Source organism: Colossoma macropomum, unplaced genomic scaffold, assembly GCF_904425465.1.
Source record: "Colossoma macropomum unplaced genomic scaffold, Colossoma_macropomum, whole genome shotgun sequence".
In the NCBI taxonomy this organism is placed as follows: domain Eukaryota; kingdom Metazoa; phylum Chordata; class Actinopteri; order Characiformes; family Serrasalmidae; genus Colossoma; species Colossoma macropomum.
In genome coordinates this window covers 30,923,982-30,950,443 of record NW_023494810.1, presented here as the reverse complement: position 1 = coordinate 30,950,443, position 26,462 = coordinate 30,923,982, and positions in this window count along the sequence as shown.

Below are 26,462 nucleotides of genomic sequence, written 5' to 3'. Positions count from 1 at the left end.
GTGTGTTGCTGGTACGAGTGGATCAGACACAGCAGTGCTGCTGGAGTTTTTAAACACTGTGTCCACTCACTGTCCACTCCTACCTTGTTGGTCCACCTTGTAGATGTAAAGTCAGAGGCGATAGCTCATCTGCTGCTGCACAGTTTGTGCTGGTCATCCTCTAGTCCTTCATCAGTGGTCACAGGACGCTGCCCACAGGACGCTGTTGGCTGGATGTTTTCGGTTCTCAGTCCAGAAGCGACACTGAGGTGTTTAAAAACTCCAGCAGCACTGCTGTGTCTGATCCACTCGCACCAGCACAACACACACTAATGCACCACCACCACATCAGTGTCACTGCTGAGAATGATCCACCACCCAAATACTACCTGCTCTGTGGGGGGTCCTGTGGGGGTCCTGACCACTGAAGAACAGGGTAAAAGGGGGCTAACAAAGTATGTAGAGAAACAGATGGACTACAGTCTGTAACTGTAGAACTACAAAGTGCTCCTGTAACAGACTAAAGCAGCAATTGGTCAATATAAACAGTTAATTCAATACAATTCTCAGAAAAAAAAACAACTCAGAGATCAGAAACACTTATGACGCAAAATGTCACTACTGTAGTATAAAAACACTCTTTAGGCTGAATCTGGAGAAACATCTCTCTGACTGCTTTGACAATCTGCAGAGAAGGTGACCAAAAGCATGTTCTACTTGAACCTGTTTTACCTCGACCCCTTTTGAAATAAAGATATTGGCAAGGAATTCTGGGAGTGCCCCTCTTTTTCAGCATGAAGAGCAGGCCCACGATTGGGAACTACAGTTCTATGCCCTATGGACTGCCCCAGACAGCGAGCACATATCGGTCCGTTAGCTTGATAAGGTCAGCACCCTGCTGACTGTTTGTCCACTCTCGGACCACCCAGACTACTGTCCTGCATACAAGCTCTACCCAGTTTTTAATCTCCTCCAACAGATTTCAAATGCACAGAGACTTTTTTTAGAAAACAAACTGGGACAAATGTTACAAACAACTGAGAGAAATAGAAAAATGACTGGGCCTGATATAAAATGATTTCACAGAAAACGTTGCTGACTCTGTGCTAAATTAAACTTATTTACTCAATTAATTTATAAAGTATAACTAAAGAAAGGAAGGATGGAAAAATTAGGACCATGAGTGGAAAATGAGCAATGGTAAGAAATTATTAAGTTGACCCATTCAGACCCTGCGTCCATTACAATGGACATCATGTGTTTTCTTCTTTTTTATGTTTTGTTGCACATAACTCCAATTAAGACCTGTTGTCCATCAGAATAGATGTTTACCAGCCAATCAAACAGCAGCTTAGCCCCACCCACTGCATTGGAAAACTAAAGAAAGACATGGCAGCACTGCAGCCAAGAAGGCAAAGTAAGGGCTCATTTTAACTAGGTTTATCTGATTTAGAACACTTTTTTCACCAGGTTAGGAGTTATTTTACTGTTTATGGATGGTTTGTGAAATAAAAAGTAAAATATCAGTTATACAGTAACACTGTTAAACACAGGATTTTTAAAATCTTATTGTTGATTACAGTGGACGGTGGGTCTTGATGTATATTGTCCAGACTAGTTTTTTTAGTGCTGCTGCTAAAATTTTACTTAGCAATCACAGTGTATACAGACAAATACTACATTAAATGCAGTGTATAATACGATAAAAAATATTCTACAGAGTGCACAACACTTGAAGTGCTTCAGTTAATTGACAGTGGAAACATCTCAGAAATTGGTAGCTTGGCTAGTGATGATGATAATGAAGAGGTATACAGTGCAAGACCCTCAAGAGTAGGTGAGTCTAACTATCTGTGAAAGTTTATTACTGTATAATAAAGTTTGTTTTTAAAAACATCTGTAAAAATTAAATACATAGATATATAGCTACTTTTTATTATTGCTTCCAGGAGATGTCAGGGATGAGGAGGTACCACTGATAGTACACGAAGTTGTTGTTGAGACAGTACATGATGATGATCAGGGCAGGAAAATGAGAAGAAATTGTCTTATTTTGTGAAGATGATCCTCAAGCTAGCCTGACGAAGAAGAAAGGCATCCAGTGGCATCGTACTCCTTACACTCCTGTGCTGTCTACTAGGGAAGATCCTATTACAAACATCTCTGAACCATTAATCTTTAAGACTGACTGTCCACTGCAATGGACATTTAAAAAAATAACAATAAAAATATTTGATTTTTTTTTTTTACTTTTTTTTTCATTTTGTTTTTTAGTTCATTACAGACAGAAAACAGCAATATTATATATATATATATATATATATATATATATATATATATATATATATATATATATATATTATTTTTTTTTTTCCATCACTGATCAATAAGTAAGGAATTTTGTCTAATACTCTGCTTGAACACTCCGCCCAGAAAACGCTAAGCAAAAACACCAGTGGACCGCCAGCTTTGGCATCAGCGGGCCAACAGTGGCCCACTGTCCTCTTGCTATCAGGGGTGTTTAACCAATCAGGTTTAGGGAAAGTTTAGAGAAAGTTCTCCTCCATTCACACTGGTTCATTTGGTTTATCACACTTGGAACATTGAGCTGCTAACTTTGGCACACTTGTGGTTGCTTTAGTTTGTTTGATCAGCATGGAAGGGATTTTACATCTCCTGCAGTCTGAGCAGTAAAATCAGCCCTGTTAAATTAACTGAGCTCTGCAGGAGGGTTAGCACTCAGAGAGCACGGCTGGGTCTCCCAGTGCTGAAGACATGCTTCGACCAGAGTCACCTGGTGATGCACATGGAAATCTACTGGAGTTTATTGTGAACTAAACTGGCTCAAATATTCAGATACTCCTGTAAACCTCGGTTAGATCTGTTAGCATTAGCAGAAAACTCTGCAGAGTGGTCAAATAAGAGGAGTAGACCTTGATCAAATCAGATTTGTTGGCCGTCTTCATTCTTTCAGACCTAGATTAAGGCTCTTCTTGCTTTTGATGAGGGATGGAAGTGGTCATTATTGACAAACGTAGCTAGTTGGCTAACTAGGAAGTTATCCCAGTATCTCTAGTTTCACAGGGAAACTGCATCTGTCTCACTCTGACAATTGTGAACTTGTTATGTTCTAAAAAGAGTTGGTGAATGAGTATTTGGTTAAATGAGATGAAGGAAAAAATAACGACATAAAATGTAAGTAAGCTTACTGTTATCGGTAGCCCATGGAGAAACACTGTAGTGTGTTCAGGGAATGTGTTTGGGGTACTTTGGGGTGTTTTGCTAGGAGACTTCTATTGTGAAGAGCGGCATTGGGAGCCGCCATCTTGAGCTCTGGCGGGAACAACAGTTCGGTCAAGGTGGAGCGCTTGAGCAGGCTGTTCAACGGCTAACTTAGAGAGCTAGCTGTTAGCACTCCAACCATGTGTGAGACAAGCTGTGGCCAAATACAGCCCAATGAAGCACCTGACGTGTAAATAGTTGAGTTCCTCCTTTCTTCAGTAGTGAAACTGCTACAGTACATTTAAAACATTTTGTTATTCAAAAACAGCCGAGAGAAAAAAGTAGGTTTGAGTGATAAAGGCTGCCTCTTCAGATGAGCCAGTGATCTAACAGTAACTGATCAATGATCATAGTTTTCTCCTCAGTCGACATGTGTTCCAATATGCTAGTTTGCCAGAGAAATATATTTTAGGTGCTTTTGGCCTCAGCTAACATCTGCTTTAGTAGTTAGCCAAGTTAGCAGTACTGCTGCATTATCACTGCCTTAACAATGGGCTCTTGGCAAAATGTTCTCATTTAGGCGTTCGTGTTTCATAGGAGCAAAATGTAGTGTATGTACTTAATCTGAAATACAAGCAAAACTGTGACCCTTTTTCCTTTTAAAGCATAAAATTAGTGTCTCACTGAATTAGTGAGTGCGTTTACATGCAATTAATGATCCGCTCATAATCAGATTTCAGCAGTTATCTGATTATACAAGTGGTCATGTAAACAGCATATGCTGATTTCTTAGATTGGATTAAGGCCTAGAAATCTGATAAAGAGAGTTAGATTTTATCTCAGTAACTGTGTTTTTCAGTGCGTGTAAGCCCTTACTCTGATTTCTTTCATTTCTCTCAGTCTGCGCATGTGCAAAAACAGGGCGCTGTCCCGGAAACAGCAAGCAGCATTTAACACAGCACCCATGAGATGCCGACAAAACACGTTTGGAGCGAGGCTCAAACCAACTATACTCTTGACAAAATTAAGAATTGGAATATTCTTCATCTTCTAGATGATGTATATTCAATTTTTCCACTAAAGTGATTCGATGTTTAAAAAAAAAGCTGCAGAATTTGCAGAAGGATGTTTGTTGCCTAGAAGCAACATTGTGAGACAGTGGAATGGATTTAGCCAGTCACGAGCCAGGTCTCACCACTTCAGGGAACATGGCTCTATATTGATTCTTCTCATTGTCCTCAATGTTGCCTCAAGGCAACATACTCCAAAAGGACCCCTGCACACATTTTTGTAAATGTTTTTGAATTTAATTATCAGATGTATTTTAGGCAAGAAAAGTGAATCGATTTTTTTTTTTATTGCTCTCATAATGCGTGCAGAAGAGGGTTGACCAAGTACATCCATAGTTAAAACATAATAGTGTAACTGATTCAACTTGCACACAAAACCTTTAACCTTAATTATGTTTTTTGGTTTCCATAATTTGTTATTAAAAATATTATATAAGTGAATTTTGAATTTTTATGCATATTCTATGAGCATGACGAGGGTGTCACAGGCACCAAAATGATTATTACGTGTCACACTGTATTAAAGTATGTGTCCATGAAAGTGGAGCTGTGATGCTGAACAGCGCCCCCACTGGGAGGAGAATGTACTGCAGCCTGGAATAAATCCCCCTGAAGGAGCTGCTGACTTTTCACTACGAGAGAGAGAGAGAGAGAGAGAGTGAAAGAGAGAGAGAGAGAGAGAGAGAGAGAGAGAGAGAGAGAGAAAGAGAGAGAGAGATAGAATTTTCCCACCTCTACCTCCCATCCTCCTCCTGACGAAGACCCCCAGGAACATGGATGCTGTCCTTGTTCCTGACGCCCACTATCTGTGGAAGAGATAGAAGGAGAGAGAAAAGGAGATTAGAGAGAGAAAAAAGAGAAAGAAAAAGAGAGGTAAAAAAGAAAAGGGAAAAGAGAGAGAGAAAGAAAGAGAGAGAGAGAGAAGAGAGAGAGAGAGAGAATGCATGAAAAAAGAAAGGGTGAGTAAAAGGAGAGAAAAAAGAGAGATAATGAGTGAAAATATGTATGACAGAATGAGTGAAAAAGAATGAGAGAGAGAGAGAGATACACAGAGCAAAAAGAGAGCGAGAGGGAGTGAATATGTGTACAGCAGAGAGAATGAAAAAAAGAAACAACAAAGAGAGTGAAAAAAGAAAGCAAGTATATTAAGAGGAAGAGAGAGAAGTGATGTAAAAAGAGAATGTGAGAGAGAGAGAGAGAGAGAGAGAGAGAACACTAAAGTGTGTGTGAAAGAATGAATGAAAAAAGAAAGAGCAAAAGATGCATGAAAAGAGACAAAGAGAGGAGTGAAAAGAGTATGAGAAAGCAAGAGAGAAAAAAGAGAGTGAAAGAAAGAAAGGGGAGAATGTTTATATAGGAGAGAGAGCGAGAGTTTGTATAAAAGAAGAGAGAGTTAAAAAAAGATATAGAAAGAAAAAGAGAAAGAGAATAAGTGAAAAAAGAGAGTGTGTGGAAAAAGAGAGAGAGAGAGAGAGCACAAGATAGTGAAAAGCAAAAGTGAATATATGTAAAAGAAAGAAAAAAGACAGAAGAATAGAGAGAATGAGTACAAAAGAAAGAGTGGAAAAAGGGGTGTGAGAGTGAGAGAGAGAGTGAGAGAGAGAGAGAGAGAGAGAGAGAGAGAGAGAGAGAAAGAGAGTATAACCTGACTTTTATGAATATGTATATAGTTTTTGCAAGTGGTGCTTTTAAAGCAAAAGCATAGATCTACATATTCAGCACCTCTCTCTCTCTCTCCTCTCTCTCTCTGTATCTCTCTCTCTCTGTATCTCTCTCTCTCTCTCTCTCTCTCTGTATCTCTCTCTCTCTGTATCTCTCTCTCTCTCTCTCTCTCTCTCTCTCTCTCTCTGTATCTCTCTCTCTCTCTGTATCTCTCTCTGTATCTCTCTCTCTATCTCTCTCTCTCTCTCTCTCTCTCTGTACTTTTCCACATTTGTGGATTACTCCGTTGTTTTCAGGAATCTCCTGCTCCTCGCGGACGTCGCTCTCGTTACTCTCAGCTCTCTCAGTGCTCTCAGTCAGTTTGGTGTGTGATGATGATGATGATGATGATGATGAACCTGCAGGCCGTTCCTCTGTGATCCTGTCTGAATGAGGAGGGTGTTAATCTGCTGTATAAACACTCTCCTCTCCGTCTCCGCCGGCGAGCTCTGTCATATTCATAAGCCTGTTATCTCTTCAGCTTATTTCAGCAAACAAATAAAAGCGCGATGCCGCAGCTCGAGCGAGGATTCACTCATTAATGTGTCACAAACGCGTTACTTTAAAGCCTTAACAGCTTCCGCTGTGTGTGTGTGATTGCGGTTGGTTCAGGGTGTGAGGTGGGTTCATCTAAGAATTACAGGTATTAGCAGAGATTTGTTCTCACAGTTACACAGAAACACGTCATTTTAACTACAAGATACGTTGTAGTGAATCTTTCAGCATCATTTCTCTGTTTCTAGCTCTGTTTCTGCAGTCTGTGTTTTGCATTCAGCCCAGTGTACTGAACGCAGTGGTTCAGTAGTGTCTGTAGAATATTAAAATTTCATGTTCTGTAGCTGTTTTTTTATTTTATTATTTTTTCCCTCTGCACTGCTGCTTTAAAATCATGGTCATGCACTGCCAACGAGCCTCATGGCTGGCAGTAAATCTGGCTTCATGGCAAACTGATAAAAACTAGTGAAAGAAGAATTCACAGTGTTAAAATAACTCAAAATTAAGCAAATATATCATTAAATTATAATGATGCTTTTTTGATATATATATGTCACTGCTGTCAAAAATGGTAACTTTACAGGAGAAGGAAAAAACAGACTTTACTTTTAATGTAAGTCAATGGAACCAGACTTTTTTCCAAGTCATTTTGGGTCGTTTCTTTTGGTCCATTCATCATGCAATTTACACACAGTGTAAAAGGTTGTGTAAAGATTCACTCATGTAAATCTGCAGCTGTGTAAAGATGCAGCTGTGTAAAGATGCAGTTGTGTACAGATGCAGTTATGTAAAGCTGTGGTTGTGTAAGTCTGAAGTTGCTTAAATCTTTGGTTGTGTAAAGCTGCAGTTCTGTAAATCTTAGTTGGATAAAGCTGCAGTTGTGTAAAGTTACACTTGTGTAAAGTTGCAGTTTGGTACATCTGCAGTTGTGTAAATCTGCAGAAATACTGAGAGGAAGCCACTGCAATGAAGAGATAGAAAGGCTGTGAGGAGTTCTGTTTCGCAGTGGGGGGTGGCGGGGGGGGGGTGTAAAAATGTCTCATGCAGACATCAATGAGTCACCAAGTTAAAGACGCTTAATAATGTCAATTTGTTAAAATGTGATGAAGAGGAAATATGTGTGTATCTGAGCTGTGAGTTTGAGTCAAGTCTTGAGTCTCTGAAGTATGAGTCGAGTCTCTGAGGTGCGAGTCCAAGTTGAGCCTTGAGTTTCTAAGGTATGAGTCTCTGAGGTGTGAGTCTGAGTCGAGTCTCGAGTCTCTGAGGTATGAGTTGAGTCTTGAGTCTCTAAGACTGTGAGTCTGAGTTGAGTCTCTTTGATCAAACTCACACTCTCCTGATGATAGGGCCAACGCATAGACGGCGCCACTTTGGAGTCTCTAGTCTCTTAAACATGAGTCTGAGTCGAGTCTCAAGTCTCTGACATATAAATCAAAGTCGAATCCAAGTCTCTGATGTGTGAATCCAAGTCGAATCTCAAGTCTCTGATTAATGAGTTTGATTCGAGTCTCGAGTCTCTGAGGTGCGAGTACGAGTCGAGTCTCAAGTCTCTGAGTTGCGAGTGCAAGTTGACTCTTGAGTCTCTAAGGTGCAATTGCAAGTTAAGTCTCAAGTCTCTGAGATGTGAGTCCAAGTTGAGTCTTGAGTCTCTGAAGTGCGAGTCCGAATCAAGTATCAAGTCCCTGGTGCACGAATTTGAGTCAAATCTTGAGTCTCTGAAGTATGAGTTCGAGATGAGTCTCAAGTCTCTGAAATGCGAGTTCGAGTTGAATCTTGAGTCTCTGATGTGAGAATCTGAGTCGAATATCGAGTCTCTGATGGGCGAGTCCAAGTCGAATCTAGAGGATCTGATGGATAAGTCTGATTCGAGTCTTGAGTCTCTGAAGTGCGAGTCCAAAGCGAGTCTCAAGTCTCTAAGGTGCGAATGCGAGTCAAGTCTCAAGTCTCTGAGATGCGAGTCCACGTTGAGTCTTGAGTCTCTGAGGTGTGAGTCCGAATCAAGTCTCAGGTCTCTGGTGTGCGAATTTGAGTCAAGTGTGAGTTCGAGTTGAGTCTTGAATCTCTGAAGTGCGATTTCGTGTTGAGTTTCGAGCCTCTTGTGTGTGAATTTGAGTCGAATCTCGAGTCTCTGATGGGCAAGTCCGAGTCGAATCTTGAGTCTCTGATGGGCGAGTCCGAGTCGAATCTCGAGTCTCTGATGGGCGAGTCCGAATAGAATCTCAAGTCTCTGAAGTGCGAGTTTGAGTTGAGTCTCAAGTCTCTGAAGGTGCAGGTCCTAGTCGAATCTCGAGTCTCTGAAGTGTGAGTCTGAATCAAGTCTCGAGTCCCTGGTGTGATGAGAAATCTATGGTGGGAGCCATCTTGCACATACATCATCACATTGCTGGTGCCGATGCACGACAGGAAAAAGAATCGCAACTGACCACAACCTTGTAACTGTGGTACGGCTGGATGTGATCAGGGCAAAAACACACTTGGAATGATTTCAAAGTGGCAAATAAGACTGTATCGTCACAGCTACTGTCTATTTGATCTGATTCCTGAGGGTCCAGTGGGTAAGCTATGAGGCGTGCAGGTTAAATGGGTTGATGTGGCTCCAGTGAGAGGAAGACTGATGAAGACGTTTGAGCGCTCAGAGGCTTAATGCTTCCATCACTCTGTTTTACAGCAGATTGAGCAGAAGTCTGGGATATCACTGTCGTAGGGAAGCGGGGTGAGAGTGTGTGTGGTGAATGAATGTGAAAGAGAGAGAGAGAGAGAGAGAGGCTGTAGATGATGGATGCTGTCACACTCGAGAGTATGAGTTAACGTCCTGTCTGATCTAAGCAGCGCTGCATTATAAACACTGTTTGCTGCGTTTATGGCCTGCTCAGTCTGCCGTATCTGAAGCCTCGCCAGCTCAGCACAAGCTTGCTGACAGCACGGCAGCAGCTCTATTCCCCAAATACAAACACATACTATTTCTATCACTGTCGTTATGGAGTTTGTTTTTAAAATGATATCCTATTTTAGCCCTGTTAGTGAATATGGATGTTATAATGGCGAAAGCAAAAACTAAATGTGGACTTGTGATGATACAGTGGTGTAACTACTGAGGGGGCAGAAGGGGCAATCACACTTGACCACGTGACCCTAAAATCTTTATTGAGCTCCTCATTTACAGTCATATGTGAAAGTTTGGGGGCTCCTGGTCAAATTCTATGTTTTTTTGGTCCTTTAAGTGAAAATAAGTGAACATGTCCTCTACAGAAAACACACTTCTGCACATTGTAATACATAATTACTGTTAATTAGCTGAATTTACATACAAGAAAAACAATAAAACATAAAATGAGGTATTTCATTTTTTCCAAGATGTTAAACTCAGCAAATAAAAATAAAGTGGGCATTAAAATGTGCACAAGTGTGTTATCTGTAGAGGATGTACATGTAATTCAATTTGCATGTGACTGTATTTATAAATATGAAATTCATCCCAGGGGCGTGGCTAAAATGAGGCTCCACCTATGGACCAAAACCGTAGTGACATGAAAATGTGAGACATTCTTTGTATACATTTTTTTTGTTTAAAAAATAAACTCATCATAAATCTAAATATTCAACTTCAACTTAAAAGAAATAAAATAAATAAATAAAAAAAACAAAAAACAGAAAAAGTACAAAAAAGTAAAGTTTTATTGTTACAAATGTTGAAATATAAGGGTTAGGCTTTGGGACAGACACTTCCCAATAGAAAGTTCCCTATAAATGATGATTTTGTATATATTTAGCTTATTATTGTCTCAATTAATGCCTTGGGTTTAAATAGATCATAACATCATCCTTGTAAATATTGCAGTTTAAAGTCATTCAGTAGAATGGTCCATATATATTTTGGGGATTTCCTTTGCATAACAGCACAGCAATTTTTATTTCTGCAATGAATTCTGAAAAGCTGAGTGGTAGATCCTCTAGCTAGCACCTCAAGTATATAAGAATATACAGCATATATTTACAAAGCCTTGCAGTAAATTAAACATTTCTGTAACTGAGTTGTGAAAGTGTTCAGAAACTTTTTAAAGTTTGAAGAACAACATGTAAAAGTAAAGGTTTTTCCTAGAACCCTATACCCAAGCCAAGAACCTTTAGGAACCTACGGGGAGTGTGGCCCCAGTACAGATTAGTTTGTCCCTAGCTCTAGAGCACCTTATTTAACTCCTTAGCTAATTATCAAGACCTTCATCTTCAGCTGAATCCGGTTTATTGGAGCAGGGCAGAATTTCCAGCAAACCTGACAGGGAGTCCCTCAGGGCTCAGTCTTAGGACCGCTGCACTTTATTACTTCATTGCTATAAAAGTGATAAAAATACATTAAATAATTAGTTCAAGTGTGTTTCACTTTCCTAAATGTACTTTTTCCAATTTTATGGAAATGTCTGAACTTCAGACTTCATAAGATATTCATTCCATGTGAAGTTACCTGAGAGAAGAAATTTGCTGTAGGCCTGTCTGACTTACAGGTTTTAATTTGTCTTTCAGAAGTGGCCTCAGATGGCCTTCAGAGTTCTTTAGATGGCTTGTGCTGTTGACAGTTCTTCCATAGAGAATATTTTATTATGATTTGAATTTGATGAAAAGCTATTGTTAGATGTACCGTCTTGTTTTGTGAAAAGAAAAAACATCCAGCACCTTTTGTTGACATGTTTTTTGTTAGTTTCTGGCATCAAAACAGACAACAAAACAACAACAAAAAAGACTTCAACCTGTTGATACAGAAAAAGAGTAAATTGAATGAGAAAGCTGTTCATTCATTTTACATATATATATATACACATTCACCAATCAGGCACAACATTATGACCACCTCCTTGTTTCTACGCTCATTCTCCATTTTATCAGCTCCACTTACTATATAGGTGCACTTTGTAGTTCTACAGTTACAGACTGTAGTCCATCTGTTTCTCTGCATGCTTTGTTAGCCCCCTTTTACCCTGGTCTTCAGTGATCAGGACCCCCATGGGAGCGTAGAAACAAGGAGGTGGTCATAATGTTGTGCCTGATTGGTGTAGATATGTTATGTTAAATATATGTTTTCTGCTTTTTTGATGCTGAAAAATGAATAACTTGGCAGTTTTATCTGTAAATTTATCAGTGCTGTATCCCTATTGCCATGAATTCCCACCTATGATCTGGGCTGTGGAGTTTGTGTTATTGCATTTCTTCAGTTCTTGGACTGTAGTTGATATGATTATTCACACACTGCTGATTTTTGTAGCCCTCAAAAAAACACTCTATACTGCTCAGACAGCGATTATTCAGCAGTGTGAACTTTCGCCCACAGCCGTCTTCTCCCTAATGAGTGTGCTCACTAGTCTGGAAAGGGTGCTCCTTTATGGCATTAGGACCTAGTCATATAAAGCTGGCCAGCTGATTTCAGCAAAGAACTGAAAGAGTTTTCAGCAACTAGGACAGGAGCTTTAATGCTATGTCACAGGTTTGGGGACATCTGGCTTTAAAAAAAACTGTTTGTAAAACAAATGAGTATGTTTTCTTTATTGGTTTGCATAACATATTTAATAGAAAGGTGTTTAGATCCAGCCTTTTTCTAGTCAAGGAACAGAATAAAGGTCCTACCTTAGGAATAATATACCTGTTTCATGTCCTTGTTGTCATATCAGCACTCAGACCTTTCAGATGTTTAAACCACCGTTGGGCTAAAAGTAATCCAATATGTGCTTTTAACGGAAGTTTGGAAAAGAAAACTGTCAAATCAACATCTATAACAGCTGAGTGTTGAAGATAAATACACCCACCAGTAGGGCAGACTGAAGCCCAGCTGCATCGTTATGGCCAGATGACTGGGTTGGAGCATCTCCAAATGTGTGTGGTCGTCAGTAGTGATCAGTTCCTAATGACAGTGGACAGTGAGGAGGGACAAACCACAGACTGGCAGCAGGGTCAACAAAGGCTATCTGGTCTGGTCTAAACTATCAGAAATAATAAGCATGCAAATGTCAGGAAGTGGACCTTGGAAACATGGACGTTCACCGTCTGATGAGTCCTGTTTTCTTTTACATCACATGGATGGCCAGATATGTATGCTCCATTTATCTGGAGAAGTGATGGCACCAGGATGCACTGTGAGAAGAGGACAGTGGAGGGAGTGTGATGCGCTGGGTGATGTTCTGCTGGGTCAATGGTCAAGGCATTCAAGTTGACACGTGCAGGCATTAAACTCTTCAGAAGGAGTGTATCTGACCTAAACATCGTCCTTCATGGAGATGGCAGTGGCTGCGTTCAGCAGGATAATGCGCCCAGCCACACTGCACATTGTTCAGGAATTGTCTGAGGAACCTGGTGAAGAGTTCAAGGTGTTGCCTTGACCTCCAAATTCCCCAGATCTCAATCTGATCCAGCATCTGAGGAATGTGCTGGAACAACAAGTCCACCTCACATCCGATGATGGCCGCGAGAGCTGGCTGGAAGGCGAGGCCCAAATCCTGAACAGCGCCAAGGGATGCAAGTGATGGCAGGAGAAGGACAATGATGACGATGATGACGGCCACGAGAGGCACGAAGGTGGGATGCAAGTCCCGAACACTGCCTCCCTGTCACCGTCCCTGCTCCACATCTCGGCCACCTCGAACGTGAGGTATAGTGAAGCGGCCTGGGTGCAGAACAGGAGGCTTGGCCTGGGCGGTGGGGCTTGGGACTTGCACGCCCCCCCCCCCTTGCGGTTCTCCTTTCCCCGCTGTCCTTGCGGGGCTTCGTCCTCACTTGGGGTTCAGGCCCTGCCTTCCTGCCAGCTCTCACAGTTGTCATCAGGGCCCGGGAGACGGGTGAATGCCACAATTTACAGGACTTAAAGGGTCTCCTACTAAGATCTTGGTGCCAGATAGAACGGAACACATTCATGTGTCTATCTTTAGGGTCAAATATGCGAAAAAGACAAGACAGCTTTCTGTTAGAACTGTTGGAGGTATTAAACTCCAGACGTCTGGGGTCGTATTACAGAAAACTCTTATCTTTTTGTCTCAACTTAAATCTGACAGGTCAAGATAAGATTTTTCACAAATTCATATTACAGAAGCAAATCTTATCTTAATTTAGGAATCTTATCTTATCTTACAGCATCTTTTCTGATCTCAGATTAGGAAATCTTAACTTACTTGAAGTCGACAGTCAACTGTTATCTCTGTTACCTAGCAACCGAACATACGCACACAGCTGAAACATAAACACGTAATCAAGTTGGGAGCCAGACAGCTAACGTTAGCTACCGTTACTGAAGTAAACAAGGTTAAGTAAAACTAAAGCATGATAAACTGAAAGTTAAGAGTATCTTGACAGGGCTTTGTGCTGTTTATCAGAACGTCGCCGCTCCACAGTTTCAGTTTCATTTCCCAGACACTTTAGCCGAGCGTGCTAACATTATTCCTCCTAACCTAATCCTAATGTGTCTAATTAGCCAGTGTCTTTGAAAAATAATGTGAATTAATTGAAAGGATAGTCATTATGTAATATAAATACATCGCTGATTAAAAAAAATAGAAAAATAGGACTGTTTTCTGGTTGATTTACTCGCCCCTGCAATTAAAACCCCAATTATCTGCTGTGCCAAACTGCTGTCTTCACTGCCTCTGCAGACAATCAAACAACTCCACATTTAAAACTGAACAGTTTTTTTTGTTATATTTATTTCAACTGTGTTAACGGACTGAAATTAGGCTCTTTCTTCACCCTCTCTCTCTCTCTCTCTCTCTCCTCTCTCTCTCTCTCTCCCTCTCCCTCTCTCTTTCACACACACAAACACAATCTCTCCTCTCTCTCTCTAACACACATGCACACTATCTTTTCTCTCTCCTTGTATCTCTCTCTTTGCTCTTTCTCACTTTCTCCCTCTCCCCTCTCTCTTTAGCTCTCTAGGTCCCTCCCCCCCCTCTCTCTCTCTCTCTCTCTCTCTCTCTCCCTCCCTCTCTTTTTCACACACACAAACACAATCTCACCTCTCTCTCTCTAACACACATGCACACTATCTTTTCTCTCTCCTTGTATCTCTCTCTTTGCTCTTTCTCACTTTCTCTCTCTCCCCTCTCTCTTTAGCTCTCTAGGTCCTCTCTCTCTCTCTCTCTCTCTCTCTCTCAGTTCTCTAGGTTCTCTCTCTCTCTCTCTCTCTCTCTCTCTCTCTCTCTCTCTCTCTCTCTCTCTTTCATTGCTTTCTATGCATTCTCTCTGTCTATTACACACAAACTTTCTTTTCTCTCTCTTTGTCTCTTTCTCTTTGCTCTCTCTCTCTCTCTCTCTCTCTCTCTCTCTCTCTCTCTCTCTCTCTCCACAAAGGACAGAAGTGTGGGAGAACAGGGGCCCCTGGGAGCCACCGCAGCTTCTTAATTACACCTGTAACTGTGTTCACTGGAGAGTTCTGTGTTTTTAAACATTACTTCTTTTTCCCTGGATAGCAGCACAGACCATTTTAGAGAGAGAGAGAGAGGAGAGAGAGAGAGGTGGCAGAATGGAAGGATGAAGGAGGAGGAGTAGATAAAGTGGTGTGGGGCTGATCATTAGTGGTATGTTTGTGCTGATTGAGCAGAGTTGTGAGCCTGTAGGCATCTACAGCAGAGCTTAATGAAAAACACCACAGAGAAAAGTTCTCAGATCCTCTCATTCGCTCATCTCTGCTGTAACGATCACTTTTAGCATCCAATCCGGATCTGCGACAACAGTCAGGCCATCAGGCAGATTTACATAAACGGTATGCAATGCAATTACGCTTTCTGTCCACTTACTTCTGCTCACTGGCCACTTTATTCAAAACTCCTATGTTGTACATTTACTCACTAGTCACTTTATCAGAAACACCTACCTTGTACTTCCACTCGCTGGCCACTTTATTAGAAACACCTACCTTATACTTTCACTCACTGGCCACTTTATTGGAAACACCTACTTTCTACTTCCACTCACTGGCCACTTTATTAGAAACACCTACCGTGTACTTTCACTCACTGGCCACTTTATTGGAAACACCTACTTTCTACTTCCACTCACTGGCCACTTTATTAGAAACACCTACCTTATACTTTCACTCACTGGCCACTTTATTGGAAACACCTACTTTCTACTTCCACTCACTGGCCACTGTATTAGAAACACCTACCTTATACTTTCACTCACTGGCCACTTTATTGGAAACACCTACTGTGTACTCTCACTCACTGGCCACTTTATTAGAAACACCTACCTTGTACTTCCACTCTCTATGGTCCTATTAAAGCAAAGCTTTAACTGTTTGTAACTGTACAAATATATAGTGGATCTATGAGGTAGGTGTTTCTAGTGAATGCATACGTACTTGTAATGATTATTTATACAATCAGTGAACTGATTATTATGCCATTAATTGACCAATTATTATATCTTAGTAGTATGTAGTTTCAAGCAATCTGTCTTATATATTTTATATATATATATATATATATATATATATTATATATATATATATATATATATATTTGATGCCTGAGTTCAGAGCTCTGAGAAGTTGTTTCTGGGTGCTGCTGACATGACTTTGCACTGTGTATGGTACAGTCCTAACTTGCATTTGTGCATGCAGTGATGGATGGTGTTTATTATCAACAGCTGAAACATGCTGGTTCTGTCTGAGGAGCTGTATTCAGTGGGTTTTCAGCCTTTTACTTTATGCACAGAGGGTCCTCTGGATTCTCTGAATCTTTTGAAGGTATTTGCAGAATAGAGAGTGAAATAGCTAAAATTCTTACAATTCCTGGCTGAAGAACATTATTTTAAACTTTTGTTCTTTGTGCTGATGCATTTTTTGCAGTAGCAAAAATGACTCCAAGAGTTAGGCATATATAATATTCTGGGAGATCACAAAGAACCCCAAGGGGAACATCTAAAGATCTGCAGGCCTCTCTTACACTGGCTAATATCAGTGTACATGAAACTATTTTCAGACACAGAATAAGAATATTATGAATGAAATTATAGCATGGAGAAAGCCTCTTCTCTACAGGAAGAACATTTCTGCCTGCTTAAAGGTTCCTAAAGACCACCTGGATGAGTCAGAAGATTATTCAAATAACGTTATGTGGAAGTATAAGACAAAATTGGACTTTTGTATCTTACATGAGAGATGCCAAACAATGCATTGTAGCATAAGAACCTCATCCCAACTTTGAAACATGGTGGTGGCAGTATCACAGTTTGGAGGTGTTTTGCTTCTCGGACCAGGATAGCTTGCCACCACTTGATGGATCTATGAATTCTGGATTGTATCTAGGAATTCTACAGGAGGATATTAGGGCATCCACCTGTAAACTGAACCTCAACAGAAGGTGTGTCTTGCAGAAAGACAATGACCCTAGAAACAGCAGTTAGTCTACAAAGAATGGTCAAAGCAGAAGAAATGTCACATTTTGCAAAGCTTAGTCAATGTCCACAACTTAATACAATACAGATGCTGTGGCAGAACCTAATGTGTGGTGCTCATGCAAGAAAGCCCAACAACAGACAACAGTTTGAGCAGTTCTTATGCAGGAACCGTTTGGTTAAAGTCACTGCTGCTCAAGGAGGTCATGCCAATTACTGAAAACAGAGGTTCACACACTTTCGCCATCAAATACTTTTAATGTTGAACTACTTAGTTCAATAAATGAAAGAAAAACTATATACATTTTATGTTATTGGTTATTTTGGTTCTTTTTATCCATTGTTCTGAGTTAAATTATCATATTTTGGGTAGAAATTCTCAAAATTCTCATTCATAAACTTTCAAGTCGCACTGAATATTTATAAAAAGCAACAAAGTTGATACAATAAAACATTTAATATCCTGCATTTGTACTGTTTTGGTTCAAATTCAGGTCAAAGTATGTTTATAAATTACTATTTTCTGTTTTTTATTTGCATTTTGCCTACTGTCCCAACTTTTTTTGGAACTGAGTTTGTGAATAAGTTCTGAAGAATTGCTGGAATGGACCCTTGTCAAACTGCAGGTCCACATCACTGTAGGTCAGTGTTCTCCTCTGCTCTAACACCTGTCTCATGACTCAGGTCATTAGCCAGTGGTGTGGTGGGTCAGCTGTACAGTGGTCCTGTGGTGCGTTCTGCTCCGAGTGGAGATGTTATAGAGATGATATGCTGCAGCACTTGTGTGGAGCTTCATTCAAACATCTTCTCCAAAGCAAAGCCAGGCACCTCTGAGCTCCTGAGCAAAGATCTCACTCTTTCATCTGCTGAATCAACCGCACTGTACGCTGCACCCACAGAACCGCACAGATGGAGCAGTTTAAGCCCGGATAACGACACGCTGCCAACCGATGAGCGACATATGAGAGGTAAAGATGTTCAGAAGCATCCCTGAATATAATGCACCCTAGACATGCTCAGAGCAGAATCTCCAGGGAGCGGAGAATCTAATTTAGTTCGATCTGCATCCCTTTGGCCTTGAAATCCCTTCAGAACGTTCTGTGATAAATACTGCAGGAGGTTTGCTTTAATAGGAGCGTGCAGTGTAACACTTAATTAGCCGTGACGTGGGAACGCTCGAATGACGGCCAATCGAAAGCGCATCAGAGATGGTTGTGTTTTTTTTTTTTCCAGCTGAATCGGTAAGTGGGGAGAAAGGCTGTACGGGCCTCTTTGCCCGGTTTCCATGGTTGCATATGTGGTGTTTTGCCAGCTCCTCATCCTGTTGTCAAAGCTCGAGTGTGCTCCAGCTCCGGCTGAAATTTTCCACCCTCCAAAAAACTGGCTCTCAGTGCACTCACATGTGGATGTAGGGCATGATACATTTTAAGACTGAACTGCTTTTTGAGGTGACCGTTCTTTTTAGCTATGCTGCATTAAAACATGCACTTCAGCACACTAACCTAACATGATAGACATCATTGAAGAAATATATTCGCAACACATTTAGCAATAATTTATACAAATTTGCACCCAAATGTAATTGGTCAGCCAATAACTCTGAAGCTTGCTTCTTTAGTTTTGTACTGAAGCTGCGAGGCTAATTTTGGCCACCATGTCACTCAAGCAGTGGCAGCTGGCCAATAAAGGGCGCTAGGGTGCCGACCTCCCTGGTGCAAATTTAATTTTTCTTTCTAAAATGCACATTTCTATAATAATTAATAACTACTCATTTGAAGTGTGTGTGTTACAAATGCACATCATGTGTAATATATAAAATATATTGGGGGAAATTAACTTCCTCATTCGTTCGCTCTCTCTGGGGCGATAGAAATATCGCCCAGTCAGGGCAGCAGTGCAGCCAACTGCTGACCATTGCTGACACAAGATACATACATAGCAGCATAACTTTAGCCAATCACCGTCCTCAAATTTGATGTCTAAAGCGTGTTTCATTTATCACCCCAAGCAGAGTCAGTCAGTGGTGGAGTAGGGACACCTGACCTTATTAACACTGATGACTCAAGACTCAGGATTTCAGCTGCCCTCAAATTCAATAAGATTTCTTCTCCAAAATCCATTTTAGAGGAAAACTTTGGTGGAGAAAACTACACGAGAAAGAGCTTGGCCCAGATACACCCGCCATAAAAACCACACAGCAGGCTGGCGAAAAAGGTAAAGTATACGTGCAAGGCTTCTCTCGTAACTGGCACAGCAGAAAGGCTTGGCTAGCTGGATGCAGCAATGTAAACACATCATTTTGCTTCCCCATCTAGAATAATCTTCACCAGCCGCCACTGAACACAAGTGCACTAATCTTAGGCTGCGTTCACACCGCAGGTGAAAGTAGCCCAAACCTGATTTTCTCACAAAGTCTGATTTTTTTGTTTGCCAGTTCACAATATCTTTTAAATGTGATCTGTATGTGACATCAGTCTGAACTGATCAGCTCCTAAACTGACCTGCATGCACAAAAGAACAGAGTTTCACGTTGCTTCACGGCTCATCCAGAGGTAAACAGTCATAACTGCCAACGAACGCCAGTCGCTCCCGGAGGATCAGCTTCATCTTCACCAGCATCACAGGAGCCATCATGAAGCTTCACTGACTGACAGCTGGGCTCGTCACCCAGAACGTGTTCGAGCTTGAAGTAAAAAGGGCGCGGTCACTTCTATGATTGGTGTCTCCGAATTCTTTAAACTTCGTTTTCAGACTTTTAACTCTTTGCCACTGCAGCCTCGTTCTCCTCCGGCCTCGTTCGGCCATTTCTTTTGAAATCTCTTTGAACACAGAGGGTTTTGGATGCGTCTTCTCTCATTTTTTGGTACAGAACAAATGGCAGATTCAGTGTGTTTTTGCTGTTTTTGTGGATTTGGGCCACTTTTACCTGCTGTATGAACAAAGCCTTAAAATCTGAGTTCTGTTTTATCCCACATGTAAACACAGTCACAAAACTAGCTCTTTATCATTTGAGAAAAACGGCTAAAGTCTGGCCTTTTCTCTCAGAGTGATGCAGAGAAACATTTAATGCAATTGTTACAAGCAGACTTGATTACTGCAATGCCCTTTTTACTGGGGTTCCTAAGAAAACAGTCCATCCTCTACAGGGCTGGCGCATGCTAAGAAAACAGTTCTGTATAGAACCATGAACACTCAAAGAACCCTTTTGCACGATTAAAGGGTTCATTGCATCATGAAGAGTTCTTCAGAATGATAATGAATGTGCTGTAGGTGGTTCTATTTGGAACCTTTTTGAAAAGGGCTCTAAATAGCACCAATTGCTACTAAGTACTTGAGTAGAAACTGAACACGTGTGTTTGCATAACCTGTACTACTGTAAAACTTCAGTGAACAGTGAACACAGCATTGTTACATATGGATTACATTTGAGACCAAATCTTTACAGGGTGGCGTTACTGCACCAAGAGTGATGAAGCTCCTCTACAGTCTAGGGGAAATAGGTCAGGGGCTCAAGCCAGTCCTGGGGTCTGTCTCTGTGCCTGCCAACCAGTAATGGCAGCTTATACCCACCAATTAGCACAGTGCTTAAATCATTGACCACTTGCCTCAAACCTCATTGTTTAACTTCAAACAGTGTTAATGTTTATAGATAACAGTGTCAGAAACCACATAATCAAGTCTACTAGAGATGACTGTGCATCTCCATACAGTTTGAGGCGAGCGTGATGACTTAGACATGATGCTAACTGATGATTTTTAGCTTCCATTAATTGTTAGCTACTTGGCTGATTGACTACATTTCTGTTTAAGAGGGGAAAACTATATATTTTACCGTGTTGCTTTAATGTTTGCATGTTTTATTGGTTCTGAAAATGAAAACCTGCTGTTCGATTAGAGACACACTTTCCAGGAAAGCAGTTTTGTGCATCTCTGCTCTACAACATGAAAAAGCCAGGCTTGAATGATGAACCTGGCGCCAGTTCAGCTCATATACCAGATCTGGACGCGTCAGCAGATGACCACTTGCTCTCTGACCCATCCTGCTGCCCACACAGCATGAGAGCTGACAAATTGTCCCAGCCTGAATCTGTGTCCAGCGTTTGTTATTTGTTTGGTACAGGCCTACATTCAACTTACACTGCGTAGTTAATATTATACATGTAATTATATACATTACATACACTATATAATTTACATTATATTATGCCTGTCGATAGTGCATATGATGAACATTATATACTTGTATAATTATTACATAATTATACAGTAACTACATTGTAATTATTCAACATTTGAGTTACATTCAGTATGGGCAGCTTCCAGCTTTTATTTGTTTGTTTTGTTGTCAAAAAATGACAAAATAAGGAAGAAATGATTGAAAAAAGTGTAAGAATCAGGGTGACTTAGGAGGGTTAAACTTGTCTCCTCGTTGGTGGAGTGGACCTCGGCTGGCCACTGAGAGTCTGACGTCATTTTGGCGCCGGAGCCTGGCCTTCTGGAGTCCAGCCGAAAGGACAGACGCAATCTAAAAGCTTCTGTTTGGCAGCCGAGGCGGACTTTTTGGTCTGGAGAGGTGTTGGAGCTTGACTCTGTAAAACACCAATTTGTTTAATTTACTCCAGCGCTTTGTGGAAAGCTGCTGTGCTGCACTGACTCACTGGATACAGCCTCAGTGGAATTTAAATCATCCTTGTACGTGAGCTAAAAACATACAGGACACACAAACAGCTCATAGACATTGTAAGAAATTCTCTGCGAACTTCATAGGAGACAGAAAAACATTCTGTTTCAATGTAACCAAATTTATCCCATGCACTTTTGGACCATTTCTGTCCATTCTGGTCCATTTGAGGCCATATGTTGGAAACACATCAAGTCATCCATGTTTTCCCGTCTGAAATTGGCCCAGATTCTTACTTAAAGCTGTTGTCGGAAGAAAACCTTGTATCTCCAAACTCAACTTTACAGGAGAAGGAAAAAACATACTTTACTTTTAATGTAAGTCAATGGAACCAGACGTTTTTTCAAGTCATTTTGGGCCATTTCTTTTAGTCCATTCATCATGTAATTAATATACAATGTAAATGGTAGTAGCCATTTTCAAATTATGTAAAAACATGGAAAACAACAAAAATGGAGATAAAAGGTTTTCCTCTGACAGCAGAGATGATGTATGCTAACATGTAAGCAGTGAGTTCTTCACATTATCACGTCATGGCCGAGTCAAAACCCATGAAACAGAAAAGCAAATTCGGAAAACGCTGCTGTAGTCCATATCCAGGGTCATGGGGGCGCAAATGGGGCTGCGGCATCCCTGAATTTCAGAATTCTTTAACTGTGATGAAATTAATGATTACATATTGCAAACTATTGTTATCTGATGATGTAATATTCTTCTTTTTCTTATTTGCTCTGCGATAACTTGTCCCGCAGTCTTCAAGATATCAATACTGTTTGAACTCCGGGATGTTTGGTCTGTTTGGGAACGGTGTGCTTGGATACAGTTTCTTCATCTGATGTTTTGTTTTTGTACAATCATCATCAAATTCCTCTTTTTTCCCCTTAGAAATGAACAGGGGTGCAAAAGTTTGTACACTCAGTAAGTAAAGGTTGCTGCCTCTTCAGATGAGCTAATGCTAACCTCTTACTTTGTCAGAGAAACACGTATTTATTGTTTTTGGATCTAGATATCTTCAGTTAGCAGAAAATGCTATCTCTACCTCCTCAGTCACGTTCTTAACAATGTGTCCTCAGCGTCAAGCTCACATTCAGACACTCGTATTTCATGGCAGGAAAGTGTAATACTCACTCGCAAAACTGTCTCATTTTACAGTCTGTTTAAAACACAAAATCAGTGTTTCACTGAATTGTTAGCATGTTTGTTTACTCTTTCTGACCATGATGACCCCTAAAAATACACAAATACTGTTTGTCCAAACTCTAGTACCCATGCACATCCCTACACACTTAAAAAGGATTGTTCATCAAGGGTTCTTTAGTAAAGGCAATGGTTCTATTCAGAACCATGAGTTCTGTATATAAGCATTTTGTGCTTAAACGGTTCTTTGCATGGTAAAATGGCTCTTTAGATTGATGGAGAATGTGTTGTATTTGGTTCTATATAGCACCAAAAAGGATTCTTCTATTGTTACAAGCTTGATGTTGGAGAAGCCTTAACTAAAAGAACCTTTGAGGAACCATCTTTAAGAGCATAGAATATTGTTTTGTGTGTCATGTAGAATCATTTTCAAAAAGGTTCTATATAGAACCATATACAACACATTCTTAATCAATCTGAAGAACCATTTCACAATGAAGAGTCCTTTAAGCATGCAAAGGGTCTTTGAGTGTTCATGGTTCTGTATAGAACCATTGTCTTTACTAAAGAACCCTTGAAGAACCTTTTTTAAGAGTGTAGAAGAACCCTTTTGGTGCTATATAAAACCATTTTCATACCATATACACACACTCTCCATTAATCAGAAGAACTTCACCATGCGAAGAACCATTTAAGCATGAAATAGAACTCATGGTTCTAAATAGAACCATTACCTAAAGAACCCTTGAAGAACCTTCTTTTTGAAGTGTGTAGTGTCAATGCTCCAAAATCAGTCATAATTCATTTTTACGTGACCACTTTCCAGCCTCTCTTTATCCCTTAGAACTAGGGTGTTTTTGTTACTGTGTTTTTAAAACTGATGTATGTTAATGAGCTCTGTTCTCATTGGCTATCCTTGTTATGCCTGGTTCAAAGCAGTCTGGGCTGAAACATGGAACAAACTGTTATGTTTGGACAAAAGAAGAAAATAATAAACTTCAGCCCCTTTCGGATGTGTGGATTTTTTGGAAGGCTGCAAAGATCCATTTGGTTCCTGACAGCCAGGAACGTTTAATCGTTTTCCCACATCTTCCACTCTACAGACTATCTGCAGGGACAGTGGCCTTAAAAATAAGGGTTTCTAAAGGGTTCTCCGCTTGGATGTAGAGTTCCAAGATAATAATTTAATTGGTAAAGAAAAATGTACGGACTGGAGGCTTAGTATCATCATAGATGAAGAACATCATATGTAATTATTCCAAAAAAGCAGACAAAACCTCAGTTTTCCAGGCTGGTTTTAGACAGGCTCTTTAATTCAGTGCTTTGTTGAAGGCCGTGGCCTTCTGACTGCTGCTGGAGAAACATGTGAGGGATCAGGGGCAGCGTGAAGTAAGCAGAGTGAAGTGAACTGAACCTCATTACTCAGACAGCCTGAACGCAAGCAGTTTCTGACCATTAAAGCACTTCAAGTGTGCTTATGTAACTGGCTGATGGCAGGGATGAGATGCTGTCTTTTAGGATAAATTTGCTAGGCTGAGCAAAACTGTGTAGCGCGGATGTGTTTGAAGAAAAAACCTTACGCCTCAAAAAATGAAGTCAGGAATCCAGAACTTGTTTGATTCATCCTGAGGTGGTAAAATCCTCAGGTTTCTGAACTTTCAGTGGGGAATATACCAACATTACATGGAGGGCAGCCTTAGATTATAGCTTTAGAAAGAGGACGTGTTGAAGTTGGACATTTGAAGACTGGAGACCGGACGTGGACAGGACCAGAGATTGGAGGAACAAGAGGCAGATTAGGCAGGGTTGGGACAAGAGAATGGAGACTGGATGGTAATTGGACCAGAGACAGGAGATTAAACAGGGATGGGACCAAAGAGGAGATTAGACAGGAATGGGACAAGAGACAGGAGATCAGACAGGGATGAGACCAGAGATAGGAGATTAGACAGGGACAGGATGAGAGCATGGAGATGGACAGGAACTGGATAAGAGACAGGAGATTAGACAGGAACAGGACCAGAGACAGGAGTTTATACAGGGACAGGACCAGAGACAGGAGATTAGACAGGGATGAGACCAAAGACAGACGATTAGACAGGAATGGGACAAGAGATAGGAGATCAGACAAGTACTGGATCAGAGGCAAGAAATTAGACAAGAACGGGATCAAAGGCAGGAGATTAGACAAGGACAGGATCAGAGACAGGAGATTAGACAGGAATGGGATCAGAGACAGGAGATTAGACAGGGATGGGACCAGAGACAGAAGATTAGACAGGGACAGGATCAAAGACAGGAGATTGGACAGGGACAGGATCAGAGACAAGAGATTGGGTTGGGACGGGACCAGAGACAGGAGATTAGACAGGGACGGTATCAGAGACAGGAGATTGGACAGGGACGGAACCAGAGACCGGAGATTAAACAGGGATGGGACCAGAGAGGAGATTAGACAGGGACGGGACCAGAGACAGGGAATTAGACAAGGATGGGACCAGAGACAGGAGATTAGACAGGGATGAGACCAGAGACAGGAGATTAGACAGGGATGGAGACTGGATAGTGACGGGATCAGAGATTAGAGACCGGACAGGGATGAGATCAGAGACTGGACAGAGACAGGAGATTGGAGAGGGAAGGAACCAGAGACTGGGGACTAGAGAAATGATTGGACATGGGACTGGACAAGGACAGAGCTAGAGACCAGCAGAGACAGTTACAGGAAAACAAACTCAGATGGTAACCGAGATGGGCGCAAAGACAGAGAATGGGACACTGACAGGGAGGGGAACTGAAACTGGACCATGGTGGGGACAGAAGCAGGACTGGGAACTGGAGATGACCAGACAGGAGACGGGTCAAACTGATACAAGAAAATAGTCTTTATTTAACTCATAATGTCCTTCTTTACATTTAACAGCTTTTAATCTAAATCTCTACACATAATCATTTCAGCAGTTTAAAATGATATAAAACATGGAGCTACACTGACTCTGTAGCATCTGCTGCTGCATTTTAATGTAGTCTTAGCTTTCAACTCAGAAGTGTGTGTGTGTGTGTGTGTGTGTGTGCGTGTGTGTGTGTGTGTGTGTGTGTGTGCGTGTGTGTGCGTGTGTTTTCACTATAGAGCCTCCAAAATCCTCACTGCTAGTCTGCTAGTCTCAGCTGTAGATGAACTTGCAGCAAAGCACAGCACGGCAGGTTAGATGTATCTGAATTCCTCACCACAAGTTTACCTTAGAAGCTTGAAGTTGAAGTGAGCTTTCAAAGCAGGAGGGTTTGTTGAAGTGTTATCACAGGGACTGCTTTAGCAGGGCAGACTGAGGTAAGGATCTGGTCTGCATTCATAGAGTTTGAACTGAAGAGTTGAGCTAAAACCTCTGTAAAAAGGCTGGTTAAAGCACAGCCTGAACTATATGTGCACTAACTATAAGGGCTAATGTAGGTCTTCAGAGCTAGGCATACATCTAACCATATTATGACATAACTTGACAGGGATTTTTGATTGTTTGCTATTAAAATGTAATGATAATTCCATATTTAGTAGCTCAAATCTGCACTTCTGGCCTTTTTTCTGCTTGTTTCGATGTCTAGCAAAAGTGTTGTTTTCTGCAAAACAATATTATCTACGTCGCAATAACTTTTCATTAAATTCAGATTCACATGTAGCAACTACACCTATAACCATAGGTATAGATCTATGGTCTAGGTATCGATTTAGCAACTATATATGACTATATTTATTCATAACCCGTAATTTTATGGGTTCTACTATTCGCATTCATTTAAAACCAGAAAAAAACAAA